The 18,767-nt window shown below is 48.4% G+C and overlaps 1 protein-coding gene across 1 annotated transcript in view; it reads left to right on the forward strand.

Annotated features, from left to right (window-relative positions):
* Nucleotides 1–18,767, forward strand: part of LOC126266739 (odorant receptor Or2-like) — a 124,609-nt gene that overhangs the window by 74,837 nt on the left and 31,005 nt on the right. The window lies entirely within an intron of this gene.

Genomic DNA, 18,767 nt, shown 5'->3' on the forward strand with positions numbered 1-18,767 from the left:
AATTAAATGATCTGCTGAACGGAATGAACAGTCTAATGAGTACACAGTATGGTTTGAGAGCAAATCGGAGAAAGACGAAGGTAATGAGAAGTAGTAGAAATGAGAACAGTGAGAAACTTAACATCAGGATTGATGGTCACGAAGTCAATGAAGTTACGGAATTCTACTACCTAGGCAGTAAAATAACCAATGACGGACGGAGCAAGGAGGACATCAAAAGCAGACTCGCTATGGCAAAAAAAGCATTTCTGGCCAAGAGAAGTCTACTAATCTCAAATACCGGCCTTAATTTGAGGAAGAAATTTCTGAGGATGTACGTCTGGAGTACAGCATTGTATAGTAGTGAAACATGGACTGTGGGAAAACCGGAACAGAAGAGAATCGAAGCATTTTAGATGTGGTGCTATAGACGAATGTTGAAAATTAGGTGGACTGATAAGGTAAGAAATGAGGAGGTTCTACGCAGAATCGGAGAGGAAAGGAATATGTGGAAAACACTGATAAGGAGAAGGGACAGGATGATAGGACATCTGTTAAGACATGAGGGAATGACTTCCATGGTACTAGAGGGAGCTGTAGAGGGCAAAAACGTGGAATACGTCAAGCAAGTAATTAAGGACGTTGGTTGCAAGTGCTACTCTGAGATGAAGAGGTTAGCACAGGGGAGGAATTCGTGGCGGGCCGCATCAAACCAGTCAGTAGACTGATGACCAGAAAAAAAGCTTTTAAAAGAATATCATCTTTGAGCTGCCGATGACTATCAGGAATCGGGTTAGGAAAGCTCTGAAATGACAGTTTCGGTCCAAAAAAGTCACTTAAGACTGTCATATTGCATCTAGGAATTCCGTTGCTTATTGCAACACGTGGGATCAAACTTCGAAAATGAAATGTAATTCATTTGAGCCGACGACATTTCAAGGTTTGTGTAAAAAGATAAACTTTTTATTTAAAAGTAGTCTCAGGCCTGGCTACGTGTGATGTACAGAACCATAATTACCACTAGTTTTTAGTGATGTCACTGATTTTGGTGATGTAATTATTTTAGTTCGAAAAAATCAAGTATCAGACTTATAATTATTGGTGAAATTACGCGGGTTAGTGTAAAATAAAGTAAGCAACTTTTTCTGCTAGCTGCTGCCATTATTTACTTACGAAACTACAACCCAGACTGCAGTTATTTATTCAACTCGAGAAAAAAAATGGTTCAAATGGCTCTGAGCACTAAGGGACTTAACTTCTGAGGTCATCAGTCCCCTACAACGTAGAACTACTTAAACCGAACTAACCTAAGGACATCACACACATCCGTGTCCGAGGCAGGATTCGAACCTGCGACTGTAGCAGTCGCGCGGATATAGTACAACTATGTGCCCCTTCTGATGTACATGCATGCACTGATTCGGTTGGCAAGAGAGCCATAAAACCGTTTATTGCTCACTGGAGGCAAGCTGGCCCAAAACTGTTGCAACTGCTCCTTCATGTTCTGCATCCTGACCTGTCAACAACACGAAACGCGAACACCGCTAATGCATTCTGTTGGGCATTACGCCCGTCGCAGAGTATAGCAACTCTTAATCCTTTACGTTATCGCCAATGGTGCGTACATGTACCACGGTACATTTGCATCTGACCATCCACATTTTCCGCGAGGCAGTGTACACGTATCAACCTAGCACAGCGGCATTTGTAGCCCATTCATCTTCCTGTAACATCCAAAGTACTCGCGTTGATGGGTTCTCCAGAAATACAGCCAGCCCTGAAGTGCCGTAAAATATTCCTCAGCTGAGTAAAGCTGCCACAAAACTAGCTCCGCTAGATATGTGTCATACACATAACTCAAGTAATTACATTTGGTTTAGCTATTACTGCCAAGCGAAAAGAAAAACAACTTACATAAAATATCTGTTTTTTGTTCTAACTTTGAGTACATCACATTTTTCTGTCAAGTCCAAATGATAACAGTTTTTACTAATCCTTTCTCATTTCAGCACATTCTATCTTTCTAGCAGCTAAATTACGATTTGAACTGACGGCCCGCTACTGTAAATACCGCATTCTTCATCAGTTAATAAACAGTTTGTAATAACAGACGTTGTTTAATGGTTTTCAATGCTCACTGAAATACCGTGCACTTCATCACGTTCGTTCGCCCACTCATTCGTTCGCCCCACTCATTCGTTCGCCCATTCATTCGTTCGCCCCACTCATTCGTTAGCCCCACTCATTCGTTAGCACCACTCATTCGTTAGCCCCACTCATTCGTTAGCCCCACTCATTCGTTCGCCCCACTCATTCGTTAGCCCCACTCATTCGTTAGCCCCACTCATTCGTTAGCCCCACTCATTCGTTCGCCCCACTCATTCGTTCGCCCCACTCATTCGTTAGCCCCACTCATTCGTTAGCCCCACTCATTCGTTAGCCCCACTCATTCGTTAGCCCCACTCATTCGTTCGCCCCACTCATTCGTTCGCCCCACTCATTCGTTAGCCCCACTCATTCGTTAGCCCCACTCATTCGTTAGCCCCACTCATTCGTTCGCCCCACTCATTCGTTAGCCCCACTCATTCGTTAGCCCCACTCATTCGTTCGCCCCACTCATTCGTTAGCCCCACTCATTCGTTAGCCCCACTCATTCGTTAGCCCCACTCATTCGTTCGCCCCACTCATTCGTTAGCCCCACTCATTCGTTAGCCCCACTCATTCGTTCGCCCCACTCATTCGTTAGCCCCACTCATTCGTTAGCCCCACTCATTCGTTAGCCCCACTCATTCGTTTGCCCCACTCATTCGTTAGCCCCACTCATTCGTTAGCCCCATTCATTCGTTCGCCCCACTCATTTGTTAGCCCCACTCATTCGTTCGCCCCACTCATTCGTTAGCCCCACTCATTCGTTAGCCCCACTCATTCGTTAGCCCCACTCATTCGTTCGCCCATTCATTCGTTCGCCCCACTCATTCGTTAGCCCCACTCATTCGTTAGCCCCACTCATTCGTTAGCCCCACTCATTCGTTAGCCCCACTCATTCGTTAGCCCCACTCATTCGTTAGCCCCACTCATTCGTTCGCCCCACTCATTCGTTAGCCCCACTCATTCGTTAGCCCCACTCATTCGTTCGCCCCACTCATTCGTTAGCCCCACTCATTCGTTAGCCCCACTCATTCGTTAGCCCCACTCATTCGTTCGCCCCACTCATTCGTTCGCCCCACTCATTCGTTAGCCCCACTCATTCGTTAGCCCCACTCATTCGTTAGCCCCACTCATTCGTTCGCCCCACTCATTCGTTAGCCCCACTCATTCGTTAGCCCCACTCATTCGTTCGCCCCACTCATTCGTTAGCCCCACTCATTCGTTAGCCCCACTCATTCGTTAGCCCCACACATTCGTTAGCCCCACTCATTCGTTCGCCCCACTCATTTGTTAGCCCCACTCATTCGTTAGCCCCACTCATTCGTTCGCCCCACTCATTCGTTAGCCCCACTCATTCGTTAGCCCCACTCATTCGTTAGCCCCACTCATTCGTTTGCCCCACTCATTCGTTAGCCCCACTCATTCGTTAGCCCCATTCATTCGTTCGCCCCACTCATTTGTTAGCCCCACTCATTCGTTCGCCCCACTCATTCGTTAGCCCCACTCATTCGTTAGCCCCACTCATTCGTTAGCCCCACTCATTCGTTCGCCCATTCATTCGTTCGCCCCACTCATTCGTTAGCCCCACTCATTCGTTAGCCCCACTCATTCGTTAGCCCCACTCATTCGTTAGCCCCACTCATTCGTTAGCCCCACTCATTCGTTAGCCCCACTCATTCGTTCGCCCCACTCATTCGTTAGCCCCACTCATTCGTTAGCCCCACTCATTCGTTCGCCCATTCATTCGTTCGCCCCACTCATTCGTTAGCCCCACTCATTCGTTAGCCCCACTCATTCGTTAGCCCCACTCATTCGTTAGCCCCATTCATTCGTTCGCCCCACTCATTCGTTCGCCCCACTCATTCGTTAGCCCCACTCATTCGTTAGCCCCACTCATTCGTTAGCCCCATTCATTCGTTCGCCCCACTCATTCGTTAGCCCCACTCATTCGTTAGCCCCACTCATTCGTTAGCCCCACTCATTCGTTAGCCCCACTCATTCGTTAGCCCCACTCATTCGTTAGCCCCACTCATTCGTTCGCCCCACTCATTCGTTAGCCCCACTCATTCGTTAGCCCCACTCATTCGTTCGCCCCACTCATTCGTTAGCCCCACTCATTCGTTAGCCCCACTCATTCGTTCGCCCCACTCATTCGTTAGCCCCACTCATTCGTTAGCCCCACTCATTCGTTAGCCCCACTCATTCGTTTGCCCCACTCATTCGTTAGCCCCACTCATTCGTTAGCCCCATTCATTCGTTCGCCCCACTCATTTGTTAGCCCCACTCATTCGTTCGCCCCACTCATTCGTTAGCCCCACTCATTCGTTAGCCTCACTCATTCGTTAGCCCCACTCATTCGTTCGCCCACTCATTCGTTCACCCACTCATTCGTTCGCCCACTCATTCGTTCGCCCACTCATTCGTTCGCCCCACTCATTCGTTCGCCCCCCACGACAAAGTAAATAAATAAAAATGTTGTCATCCTGCAGGCACAATAATTGTAGCTATTTGAAACTACAACTATTACGCAAATTTTATGTTTCTAATCAAAATGCTGTTTAGTCAGTTACTGAATGCCAGTCACTCTAAGTTCTCCACTAACGTTTACCAAAAATGTATTTCTATTTTTGGTTGTGGGTTCATGGCGCATGGTCATAAGCGCCCATTCTGTGGCTTAGGGAAGGGTAAAAAAAAAAATAATGTGAAACCAGCAGCAATGGGAGCGAAACTCAAGTAGTAGGGAATCGAAAAACGGAAGAAAATCTTAGAAAACTGCTATTGAGGGGGGGGGGTTGTAGTCCCAAAAAAGGAGCTTCAAATGTCCGATGTCGTCTCACGGACACTGATGAACTCAAGGACACGATCGGTTGAGGGCGTGTCATCTGCTAAAAAGGAAGATATATCCACAACTGTGAATGGGTCGTAGTGAAGTAAAATAGGGGCACCGAAGTACAAGGTGTCTCACTGTCCACGGTCGAGAGCGGTGGGGACAAAGCGGAGCAGGATCAACACTTAAAAGACGTCGATGGCTAAAAAGACAGAAGAGCCCCATCCAGAGTCCAGTTAAAATTACTTCCTCCCGACGACGAGGCCGGGAGGAAGAGATCCAAGCACAGGGAAGAAGTTTTACGTCCCGTATTTTATTATCGCGAAATTCAGACCAATGTGTGAGCCATAACAGAGCAACACGACGACATAAAACACTCTGTAGATCGCCAGAGACAACCATGCGAACAGCGGGCCGAGGAATAGAGACAGTAGCCTCTGTCGCTATATCGGCTGCCTCGTTTCCGTGGTTACCAGCGTGCTCTGCCGAAAAGTTCATACAGTCAAAACTTGTTTCTTTCTGCCTCTGAATAAATTGTAACTTTGATATTTAGAGGCTGCTTTCTGATTATTACTGTAAATGTGTTTCTTTAAAAAATGTTTTTAGGCACTATTAAAGTGAATATAATTCCCATTTGTTAAAAGGAATCTGGTTATGATTTCATCAGTTACTCCCTGGGAACTACTTCCATGCTTACACGGTGTGATTAAATGTGTAAATGTTCTTGATGAATCGCTAGTAAATAAAATAGATTCTTAAGAATGTTCTTTGAAAACAAATCATGGCTCAATACGTCAGCGATTAGCATGCAGGGAGTAATATTTCATTCAGTTTTATTGCGTGTACTGACACCACACAGGGACTTCAGTCTTCATCGTAGCAGAGCACGGTAAGGGTTTTCAGCCCGGAAGTGGGCGACACCTGAAGATCAAATGTTACGTATATATCTATGAATTATGAAACAGATTTTTTGCAACCTATTTATTAATGAAACTTTGCACAGAGTGTCAGTAATGCTTGTAGTTAACGAAGGCATGAATTTCTGTTTCATATCACAAAATAATTTTTGAAACAAACAAAATAACGTAAAAGGTATAACTTTCCATGAAAACTTCAAGACACATCTCTTAATTGGTTATCCTCATCCGCTTTGTCCTGACTGCTCTCAACCGTGGAGGATGCCATATTTATTTACCCTGACTCCTTTGGTGTTGGGAGTACCTATATTGTTGGCGACACCCCTAAGAGATTTCGGCTTCCCGACCAGTGTTCGGTTTTTACTGCGGAGCTTTACGCTGTTCTCCAGACTGTCCAATACACCCGTCGCCATAAGCGACTACAGTATATTATACGCTCGGATTCGCTCAGCTCTCTTTTCAACCTCCAGGTTCTTTATCAATTCCACCCTCTGGTCCACCGGATTCAGGTTTGCCTCCACTTGCTCCACTTGGGGGGAGTCTCTGTGGCATTCCTCTGGATCCCAGAGCACGCTGGTATCCACGGAAACGAGGCAGCCGATATAGCGACAGAGGCTACTGTCTCTCTTCCTCGGCCCGCTGTTCGCATGGTTGTCTCTGGCGATCTACAGAGTGTTTTACGTCGTCGTGTTGCTCTGTTATGGCTCACACATTGGTCTGAATTTCGCGATAATAAAATACGGGACGTAAAACTTCTTCCCTGTGCTTGGACCTCTTCCTCCCGGCCTCGTCGTCGGGAGGAAGTAATTTTAACTGGACTCTGGATGGGGCACTGTCTTTTTAGCCATCGACATCTTTTAAGTGTTGATCCTGCTCCGCTTTCTCCCCACCGCTCTCGACCGTGGACAGTGAGACACCTTGTACTTCGGTGCCCCTATTTTACTTCACTACGGCCCATTCACAGTTGTGGATATATCTTCCTTTTTAGCAGATGACACGCCCTCAACCGATCGCGTCCTTGAGTTCATCAGTGTCCGTGAGACGACATCGGACATTTGAAGCTCCTTTTTTGGGACTACAACCCCCCCCCCCCCCTCAATAGCAGTTTTCTAAGATTTTCTTCCGTTTTTCGATTCCCTACTACTTGAGTTTCGCTCCCATTGCTGCTGGTTTCACATTATTTTTTTTTTTTACCCTTCCCTAAGCCACAGAATGGGCTGTTATGACCATGCGCCATGAACCCACAACCAAAAAAAGAAATACATTTTTGGTAAACGTTAGTGGAGAACTTAGAGTGACTGGCATTCAGTAACTGACTAAACAGCATTTTGATTAGAAACATAAAATTTGCGTAATAGTTGTAGTTTCAAATAGCTACAATTATTGTGCCTGCAGGATGACAACATTTTTATTTATTTACTTTGTCGTGGGGGGCGAACGAATGAGTGGGGCGAACGAACGAGTGGGCGAACGAATGAGTGGGGCGAACGAATGAGTGTGTACATAGTTCCGCGTAGTCAGCGCGTACACAACTTTCCCAATAGATCGCGCCCCGCTAAGCACAACAGCGCTGGCGCAGCGCTCGTCCATCTCCGCATACGAAATAGCACTGCCTTAGAGATGGACCAAATTCTGCTTCCGCCGATCAGCGTATTAATATGTAACGCAGCCAATGAGATTGCTGCGAACGCAGAACCTTTTCTCCCCGCGTATCACACTCGCGCAGTGATACCTGATCGCGCGAGGTATTATAATGAGTGTACAGACCTCCGATTAGTCAGTCTACATTTGTCTTCACCAGTCTGCCTTAGTCTGCATTAGTCTGCAGTCAACTTTCAGTCTGCGCATAATAAGATTACCATATTCCTGTAAATAGCCATGAAGATAAATGAATAGACATTTTGTCAAGTATCAGAGATATGTGAGAATAAGATTAACATACCAAGACCAAAGAAACTTCATATTGTCAATTGTAAATAGCATCTAGAACCAATTTAAGTTATTTTTATGCTTGTTATTATTTTAATAAATGAGTGTGAAAATTAATTATGTTCTGTTTAAAGTTGGTCACCGTCAATCTGCTACTCTAAGCGTGCAAGTGGCATTTCTATCGTCTGACCTAACGGCAGAAGATAAACACGCCACGATAAGACCACGAGACATATTGCTGAGAGTAGTCTACTTCGTCAGAACGACAAGTCAAATAATCTCATGGTGTGTGTACCGAAGGTCTTACAGTACGCACACCATAGGCAGAGAACCTTGCCGCTCCCTTTTGACACGTCCGTAGTTACGACCGCTGACAACAGCCTCTGAAGGCCTACATTGGTGCAAATCTGCAACACACCAGATAACTTTAAACTAAGAGTTTTAACAATTTACGCAATCACACAGTCTATGCACCTCCCGTATGAAGGATGGAAATGGTACAAAACACTAACAATTAAAATATTAACTTTTCCACCGAAGGTTCAACTTGATTTTAACTTCTAAGGAAAGTCTTACGGTGAAAGGGTGGCAACTTTATATACTAAAATGATCATTTAAATAAAAGCCCATGAAATGCAATCTTATATAAAATTCTACAAGGTTGGCCAAACAATAGTTAAGATGCTCTACTGTACACAGATGCCGCCTCTCAAAATCATAGGCAATAATATCAAAGTTTCCAAAGATCAAAACATATTGGCCATTACACACCAAGCAATAAATTCGTTAACACAATAAATCCGAAAAACATGAAAAAGGCAGCTACTAACGTACGGTAGATTGATAGGGAGATTACCGAACACCTGAACTGCAGGTTGCTCTAACCCACCCCTACTCCACAAGGGAAAAACGGACCACCCAATTTATAAACGACACCCTTCCCGTGGGTGGGCAAACGGAGAAGAATGGTGAGACGTCTACAAAGCAAAACGGCTGGTGACCTCACCAAGAAAACAAGTAAAATTTAACAAGAGTAAATCAGACAACATACCACCAATCACTTAACTTCTAATAAACTGCGATTTCTCGAGAAGAGCTGGCACAGCACCCCTAAATCACTCTCCCGAACCGTCCGCTGCCAGCCGCTTGAATGGACGCAGGAAGGCGCGCCGATCTCCCGTCTCGCGGCGTCGCAGCTCGCACCGGCCAGACTGATGTTGTGGGTTGACTCCTGTTGCTCTCGTGTCGACCGAGAAGCAACTACCCCTCGGTATACGCCGCGACCCACTGGACTCACGTGGCGATCTCGCATGCGCCGACGCTCAAGACGGACAAGTCATCTTGTGTCTCAGTGTGCGACCGACCAACCGATCGATCCAACCGCCAATGACCACTGCCTGAGCAAACTCGAGCAGACTGGCGCCCTAACGCGCAGACTCAGGTGCAGGAACTAAGCCCCGACTGGGTGACCACTCGCTGAGTTCACTTACTGGCGGAGTGGAAAGACTCTCATTTTGCCGGCCTTAAAGGTTTATCCGAACGACAGACGTACTAGCACTGAGAACGACAGACAGACACTAACTGCCTAACAAATGATGATGAGAGACAGACTAGCGAGCTGGGAACGGGAGACAGACCCAGACTGACTTACTGGCGAGCTCATAGCGCCCCTTAAATGCACGTGAACGGGCTACCTTTTCCTTTTCCCACCAGAGGGAGACACCAAACCTGCGATTCCCACAGCAGCAGCACCGCCAGAATGGGATGGCGACTGCTTCACACTACGCGCTGCAGCACGCTATTCAAAACAGCAGTTTTTACCACGGCTCACGTATCTCCCGCGGTGGCTGGCGGCGTAGCAGTCCGACGAGGAATCTGGTGAACCCAGCGGCTGTCTCGAACTGCCGTATAATCGTTGCATCAGCCCTGTGCCAGGCACGTGACTCCGACTAGGGCGGCTGCCGTCCGTGGTGTGGAAGCCTCGCCGCGTCGCAAGTCCAGCGTGCAGGTGGCGGTGGCCGTTTCGCGTCTGTGCTCTTTCGCACACGCCGTTCTGGGAGTAGTCCCTCCCTCCCTCCCTCCCTCGTCACCGCCCGTGGTGCCCCACGAGATGGGCCGCGACGTAGGCTACCTGTCTTGGCAGGCCGTTGGACTTTTAGAGCAGTTTGTGTCCAGGGTTGGAACAGTGTCGGTAGGCTCCTGGACCACCACTGGTTCAGGAGTCTGTCTACACCATCTATGGCGACGGATCGGCGATCATCTCGTAAGGTGGCAAGAGTATGCCCAGCACTGGTACAATCTCGCACACAGGATGTTACAGTGGAACACTCAGAGAACGGAGTGGGAACCACAGGAACACCATCGACCCTGCTGATCGACTTTCTCTAGACAAGCGGGGTGGCGTAGTTATGGCAGCGAGAAGAGGTTCTGCCTCTTAACGCCATTCTTTAGGACGGAATCAGTTCCACTCTTTACCAGTTGTCAGCGGTCTTGCGTTCTACTACATTTCCTTAAACAATATCTTTCAGTGTGTCAACTGCTTTGCCAAACCTCTGACACGTGTCGTCGCGCCCTCTCGCTCGCACTCACACACAGAACAGTTGATGTCGGACTCTTGGAGACTGGCTTACCGTGTCGAAATTTTACGCCCACCGGCCGCCTCTTGCTGGTACTGATGTGTGCTCGGGAATACCATTCTGTCCGGACTTGGAAAATTTCAGTCTCTTGTACCCTTACTTTTTCGATGCGCAACAGATCTCTTATGCGTACAGCTGCGTAGCTTGGCTTGACAAGCCGGCCTCTTCACGTGTAACGTACTCAGTGTGCGAAAGCATTCTCTGGAGCAATGAGTCGTTACGCGTGGCAAGAAAGGTTCTGTCACGTTCTGTACGTGCGATGTTTATTGCGACGCCACATGCTCCCTGTGATTCTCTAATTTTTTCGACAGATCTTAAGAATTGCGTAAAATGGTAAGCACAACTGCAACATTTCAGTTTACAAAAATCAGTAATACACAACAGTACCAATCCCTATGCCCTAGACCTAGCAACTCTAGAAACTTAGGTTCAAATGGCTCTGAGCACTACGGGACTTAACATCTGTGATCATCAGATCCCTACAACTTAAAACTACTTAAACCTAACTAACCTAAGGACATCACACACATTCATGCCCGAGGCAGGATTCGAACCTGCAACCGTAGCGGTCATGCGGTTCGAGACTGAAGCGTGTAGAACTGCATGGCCACACTGGCCGGCAGAAACTTAGGAACTAAACAGGTGATAGACATGCCAAAATACTTACAAAGTTCTCTGAACGTGGTCATGTTTATGCAAAACTTTACAGACTACAATTTTCTCTTTTTCACCGTAAACACTTCGTCGTATTTCCCAAAACCTTGATGTAGGCACTGTGGTTGCTGTCCTAAATATTATTCAAACTGTTTCTTTATTTTCACTCTTTATGAAGAGCGTTCCTGTGCTACACTACTGGCCGGCCGCGGTGGCCGAGTGGATCTAGGCGCTTCAATCTGGAACTGCACGACCGCTACGGTCGCAGGTTCGAATCCTGCCTTGGGCATGGATGTGTGTGATGTCCTTAGGTTAGTTAGGTTTAAGTAGTTCTAAGTTCTAGGGGACTGATGACCTCAGATGTTAAGTCCCATAGTGCTCAGAGCCATTTGAACCATTTGCTACACTACTGAGCCTAAACTTCTTGCCTTGCACTAGCTCCTCACTTGTATGGGCGTCTTTGCACGTTCCAGTCCTATTTCGGTATTTCTCTACGTTCTCCTGTTACTCAAAATCTATGCTTCGCGTCGCTATGGCAAACTTTGTCGTGTGGCAGCCAGACCACCCCGCCTTCTTCTCTTCAAACAGACTCCCGACTTCTGTCACTTACGTGGAATGTCTCCCACAGCAGAACACCGCTGCCCGCCGACGTCCATCCACTGCCCGGTGAATGTTTCCAGCAACATATGGTTCAAATGGCTCTGAGCACTACGGGACTTAACATCAGAGGTCATCAGTCTTAGAACTACTTAAAAACTAACCTAAGGACATCACACACATCTATGCCCGAGGCAGGATTCTAACCTGCGACCGTAGCGGTCGCGCGGTTCCAGACTGAAGCGCCTAGAACCGCTCGGTCACAGCGGCCTGCTTCCAGCAACAGTCCGCTCTGATGCCGGCGTCTGAGAACAATACCATCGACACCGTGTAGCAAGAAACGTGTTTCACCCGACCGGGCGAAAGGTTTCCGATGATCCTCGGTTCAGTCCCGATGGACCTGTGTCCACTGCACTCTCGAAAGACGAGCTCGTTTGCTCAACATGGGAATACCCACGACTCGTCTGCTCCGCAGGTCTGTGGCTGCACCAGCACTGCACCTGTGTCGTCAGATCCGCCGCAGATCGCCGCGCATGATGCTGCACACAGGGGGCGCGTCTCCGAGATGCCCTTGTGTGGCGAGGCTGGGGAGTGCAGCGCTTTCTCGGCTGGCCGTGGTCTCGCTCTCCACAGCGGCAGCACTGCCAACAGCAGACACACTTCCTAGTCTCCCAGGCGCCAGACCACGACAGTCTGCCGTGCCCACTGCCAGATTCGCTCACCTCTGGGGATTTTCCCGCCTGCAGACTGTGTTTCACCCAGAACTACTCCCCATTAGTCCACCTTCCTTAACGTATCACGTGTCCCGCAGTGGGCAGTGGCTACGGCAGTGTGTGCACTGAGCTGAACTGTGCTGCTGAGTTCACGTACTCCCTGGAGTTTTCCGTTACATTTCGAATTGATTCTGGTGGCGATAGAAAGGTCGAGTTATAAGTTTATCAGCACTTCTTGCACTGCGTTTTGCGCAGACGATCTCGCATTCAGCTTCAGTTCATATCTCCGTGGATTTGAGTTTATTATCTACTGTGATAAATACACAACCTTTATTTCCCATTAGCCTGACCTTACGATATATACACTTTGATGTGCCACAAAATCCCCACTGGTGTCATTCTGGGCATTAGTCAGCCGCCTGTAATATGTGAGCTCCATTGCACCTTTTGAGTGTTTCAGTTTCTGGCGTTTTGTTCTGAATAATTTAGTGGATAACCACTAGGAATTAAACAATCTCGCGTGCTGCGATTTGCTATTTTTGTTTCTTACGCTAATACTTCGAAGACTTATGCAGTTATCATTATGTCGCATAAAATAGAAAGACGTTATGTGCCCTCCATAAGAACAGTAAGCTACCTTAGCCGCAGAGTCTGATGTGTAGTGTACCTCTGATTCCTGTAGGAAGGCTATACACTTCTTAACCTTCTGAGTCCTGTGATGACAGTCTAGGAAGTCACAGCCAAGACTGTCACAGGGCCTGCTTCGAGCCCTCCGTTTCAAAGAGAAGGCCACTGCCAGTGCTGATGAAAACGCTGCAGATTGTAGTCCGCATCGAAATTCTTTGAGGAAGACTTCTCATTCTACTCTCCTAATTGGTAGAATGATTCAAGAATAATCTCACAGTCTAGACGACAACCAATGTTTGTTGAACGTGCGCAGCTGCTTGCACTGTATCTCCTCAACGGCTACCGAAACACCATCAGGCATATACACCAAGTCATCCTTATCGTCCATCGTTACCCCATTTCCTTATGGGATACCGTTACTTGCTAAACTATGTAGCTGCCCAACATCCCTTTGTGGCCGACCTCCGCCGTAGACTCTCAGATGCCTGCATGCGTGGCGGCGTAAGCCTGTGTGGATGTTATTGGCGTACGACGACATTTCAGGAGACCGAAAATAACGATAGCATGATACCCAACTCACTCTGTTCGTCCACGAGATCCAGAAAGCTGTAGATATAAGCACCCAGGATACACTCCGTGTTCCTTGTGTTCCGGAAGGCTAGAGTTCCGCCTTGCCGTCTAATGAACAAAATATCACCGCATGATACATGAGACCCACTGTGTAACTAGACTTAAGAGTCTGTAACAAACGGAACACAGCAGGTCATTGCGAACGAAGAGAAGTCTTCAGACGTAAAAGTAAATTCGAGCATACCGCAGCGAAGCGTTATAGGTTCATTACTTTTCACAGTGCATACAAATGACATAGTGATTCACCTCGGTGGACAGAGAATCCACCACCTTGGTTGCTGATGCCAAATTACGTTCTGCGTCCTGCAGGAATGTCAAAGTAGCGAGCATGGAACACGTGGGCGACGACTGCAGGTAGCCAGGTGGCACCAGGTGGGAGGGTGGGTCTGCCGCGAGGCGTGCAGACACGGTCCGCGCACTTGCGATAAACACTGTGGCCGCGTGGCGCAGTGGTTGAGGCACCCTGCGTTCGAATTCCAGTCCGGAACGCATTTTCTGTCATCGCTGCTGATTCCGTTGAAGCTGACGCTGATCCTGTAGTTGCTTCCATTTCCTTTCCTTTCGCCCCTCCCCGCCCCCGCTCCCCCCCTCCCCTCACCACCTTCACTTTACATAATAGAGAGGTGCGCAGCCACTGCGTGGAGTTGTCGAGGAGAGGGGGGACTAGGCACAAGTAAGGGCTGAACATCGTCCGTGACCAAACGATTGCTTAGAAGATCAATTAAACCAATTAAGAAAAATTTATTTACAAGGACCCGAAAATTAATTTAAAAACATGACAAGAACAACAACAACAACAAGTTTCGAAAGTAATAAAATATTCATAAAAGTGCACATCTCTGAACATGTGCTGTAGTGTCTACTTCGCATTCAAGTAAAACTTCAATACACTGTCACACTGACCCACATTGTAATGTCAAAAACATAGGAAACCCAAAATGTTGTAAATGGTTATGAAAATATCTATGCTCAAAGACAATAAATGCTCTTTCCGCTTAACTATCACAGTTACCGAAGAAAATACTTTGAACAACCTGCATCACAGAGGCAACGAAATTTGTTGCAGTACCTTGACAATTTATCACTTGTCGCTAAGTTTCAGTTGGTATAATGAGATATCACATAATTATTAGGACATAAAAAACTCTTTAATACAAGCTTATGTAACAGAAGAACGATGGAAAAATTTAATTAAGTACCTGTGCTTCAAAACGACAGCTGCAACAAGAAGTTGTGTTGCAAACAATTTAGCAAGTTTCCAGAATGAGATATTCACTCTGCAGCGGAGTGTGCGCTGGCTGTGGCTGTGGCTGTGGCTAAGCCATGTCTCCGCAATATCCTTTCTTTCAGGAGTGCTATTTCTGCAAGGTTTCCCGGGAGTTTCTGTAAAGTTTGGAAGGTAGGAGACGGATACTGGCAGAAGTAAAGCTGTGAGTACCGGGCGAGAGTCGTGCTGCGGTAGCTCAGATGGTGCAGTCTGCGTTCGGCAGGGCAGCAGTGCGCACCGCGCTCGGCCGTCCACGCCGCTGCGCCCGCGGAGTGTTTTGTTTACATCGTCGTCACAGCGATTCTCAGTCGACCACGCTCTAATGGCCAACTCTTACAGGAAGAACACTCTTAAGTTCACCTTCTCAAATGAATACGCACGACCCAAAGCACTGGCCGTCGAACGCTTCCTACGCGAAGACGTGAAGATCCCCCGTGACGAACTCATCGGCATACACCTATCGATCATTAGCAGCGTCGTTTATGTTAAGATGACTTCTGACGCTGCCTGCAATGAGATTATTCAAAGGACGCGACATGGACTAAAATTTCGGCACTCCGACGGAAACGTCGGGCCTGTGGATGTCGACCATGCAGGACTTGGCCTTCGGACGATCCGTGTATTCGGACTGCCTTTCGAGGTAAATGAAGATGAAGTCATCGCGGCGCTAAGCCCGTTCGGAAAAGTCCAGAGCCACGTAGCCGAGACATGGGCACAGTTTACGACGTATCCGATGCTTAATAGTGTGAGACAAGTCCGAATCGATCTCAAACGGCACGTTCCATCGTACATTCTATCGGCGGCTGCCGTGCGGTGGTCATTTACGACGGACAACCTCGAACATGTTCCGGTTGTGGCAAAGAAGGCCACGTCCGTAATGAATGCCTGCAACGCCGCATCACACAACTAAGGCCCGACGATACGAACACCGACAAAACCACGACTACCCTTCCAGTCACCTATGCGGCGACACTGCACGTCCAGCCCACACAAGACGCCGTTCATGAGCGTCTCTCTGGTCCGATACACTCGGAGGCGTCCCAGAACGTTGACACCGACGATGCCGCCCGTGAACATGTCCAACAGCCGGACACACCCACGCTAGAAGATCACAAGGATGCCAGTGAGAGTGTTCTGGAGAATGACGACCGCATCATAGCACCCGCGGCTTTTGTACCCGAACGACGTGAATCTCTTCCTTCCTCAGACACCGAAACTCATTGCCGAAAGCAGAAGTCGCCCAAACGACAAAAAAAAACGCCGCAAGACATCAGAATCAACCATTGAGCCCCCTCCGCAGAACGAAGAGATGGCACATCACTCTGACGTAGAACACGATAACACTTTCTCCTCTGCCACGGAGACGCGTCATCCAAAAGACGGTGAACCGTCCAAAAGAGAGCGCGCGCAAGCCCCGCGCCCTGAAGCCATGGAACATAGCACGCCTGTTGTCACCGACGCAACAGAGCCGACTCGGACGGCGCTGCCACCTCTCGCCGATGTCAAACCTGTCGGACATTTTTCATGGGCGGATGACACGGATTTCCCACCTCCATCTGATGCGGAAATGAGATCTGTTCCTCCGTTAGACCAACACTAAAATGGGGCAAGTTTCTACGGCGACTCCTGCGACTTCTATGGACTTCCAGCATCCACCACAACAATCTTCACCAGCTACGACCCTATCGGCAGCACGAATCTCCCATCAGGCGTACCGAATAGCTACTATCAATACTAATAATAACGGCTCCCATGCTAAACTTCAACTGCTCCGTGACACGCTAAGAGCAGCGGACATCGACATCGCCCTGTTACAAGAACTGAGGACAGCAACTTGGGCTGGGTGTTATGGATATGAGACGTACGCCGCCCCTGCAGCTATGGAACACACAGGCGCAGCCATCCTCCTCCGAAAAGGGATTGCAGTTTCCGATGTCGCATACCTCCCAACAGCGCGAGGGGTGGCCATCACAGTTGACGGACTCAAAATCATTAATCTGTACGCCCCATCGGGCACTGATAAACGGAGGGATCGCTCCCAGTTCTACGCAGAAGATATCACACCTTTATTCCTCGGCCGATACGATCATCTCATCGTAGGTGGAGATTTCAACTGCGTTCTCGAGCGCACAGACCCATACCCCCATTTCACCACATGTCCGGAACTTCGCTTCCTCGTCCGCCGCCTTCGTCTCCTCGACACTTGGCGAGTGGTACACGGCGACCGCCCGGGGTATACACACATTACGAGCCACTCCGCCAGCCGACTTGACAGAATATACATCTATAACGCTCTAAAATCAGTTCTCCTCGACGCGGAACTTTGGCCGTCTGCCTTCTCGGATCATGACATCTACATCCGTACCATGAACCTACGTCAACAATCTATATGGCGCAGTGCAGGACCTTGGAAACTCAATGTAGCACTACTGCGGGACCCTGAATGTCGACAACAGGTCACCGACACGTGGCACACCTGTGTTCAACGAATTACGCGTTACGAGACCACACTACAGTGGTGGTTGTTGTGCGCCAAACCGGCCATCCGACGCACATTGACACACTATGGCAGAGCCAAAGCCAGGTGGAATCACCATACAACTGATTTCTACTATAGCGCTCTACGTGAACTCATGGATCGACCTCCATCCCCGGATCGTCTAAAAGAAGCTCAACGCATTAAGGCGAAGATTTTAACCTTGACCAGATGTCGTCTAGAGGGAGCTATTGTACGAGCACGCAGCCAAGATAGGATTAACGGTGAAGAACCTTCTATGCATCATATTATTCAAAATGTTCGTCGACGCCGACAGGCTTCAATGACAACTTTAGACTTACCTGATGGACGCCGACTGACTTCGCAAGCTACCATTGCGGATGCATTCACAACGCACTATAGACTTTTATATCAAGAGGTACCTGCCGGTGCAGAAGCCATTGCTGAGGTTACCCAGGAGACACTTGGTACTCTAAACGCAGCAGCTGCAACCCTCCTGACTTCTGAAATGACCAACGACGACGTCCAAGGCGCTGTGGCTAAAGGGTCTCTGAATCGATCTCCCGGCCCGGATGGTTTACCTCTCGAATTTTACAGAACCTTCCAAGATTTGATGATGTCATGATGGAGGAACATGTACTGGGAACTTTTGTCCGGCGCGGCGAACCAGCCACCAATGTTCATGGAAGGCTTACTTGTACCAGTCCCGAAACCCGCAGGAGGAACACGACTCGACAGTTATCGGCCGATCACGTTACTCAATTCCGACTTCAAGATTTTCACACGCCTTCTAGCAGTGCGACTCAAACATGTCTTACGAGACATTGTTTCCCACGAACAAACATCTTTAGGCGGCGATCGTAATATACAGACAGCTCTCAGTGAATATCGAGATGTGATCGCTGTGGCAACACACTCGAGGCTGCCAGGCGCTTTAATCTCCATCGACTTCAAACAAGCGTTTGACCGCGTCAATCATGCATTCCTGAACGCAGTGATGAACCGAATGGCAATTCCCCCGACGTTCACGCAAGTGGTTATGCGGCTCCTTCGTGGAGCAACGTCCAGACTTCTCGTCAACGGCAGACTTACAGAACCTATACGGATTGAACGCTCAGTACGGCAGGGTTGCCCCTTGTCGGCGGTGCTTTATGCCATTGCGATGGAACCACTCATTTGCGGATTACGGCGACGTTTGACAGGTATTCCAATCCGGGATCATATGTTCCGCTGCCGAGCTTACGCGGACGACTTGGCCCTAGTCGTACGTACAGCGGCCGACGTACAAGCTGCAATGCAGTGGATTACCCGTTACAGTGAAGGGGCAGGGAGCGCTATGAACGTGG

Source organism: Schistocerca gregaria, chromosome 4 (genome assembly GCF_023897955.1).
Source record: "Schistocerca gregaria isolate iqSchGreg1 chromosome 4, iqSchGreg1.2, whole genome shotgun sequence".
Classification (NCBI taxonomy): Eukaryota; Metazoa; Arthropoda; class Insecta; order Orthoptera; family Acrididae; genus Schistocerca; species Schistocerca gregaria.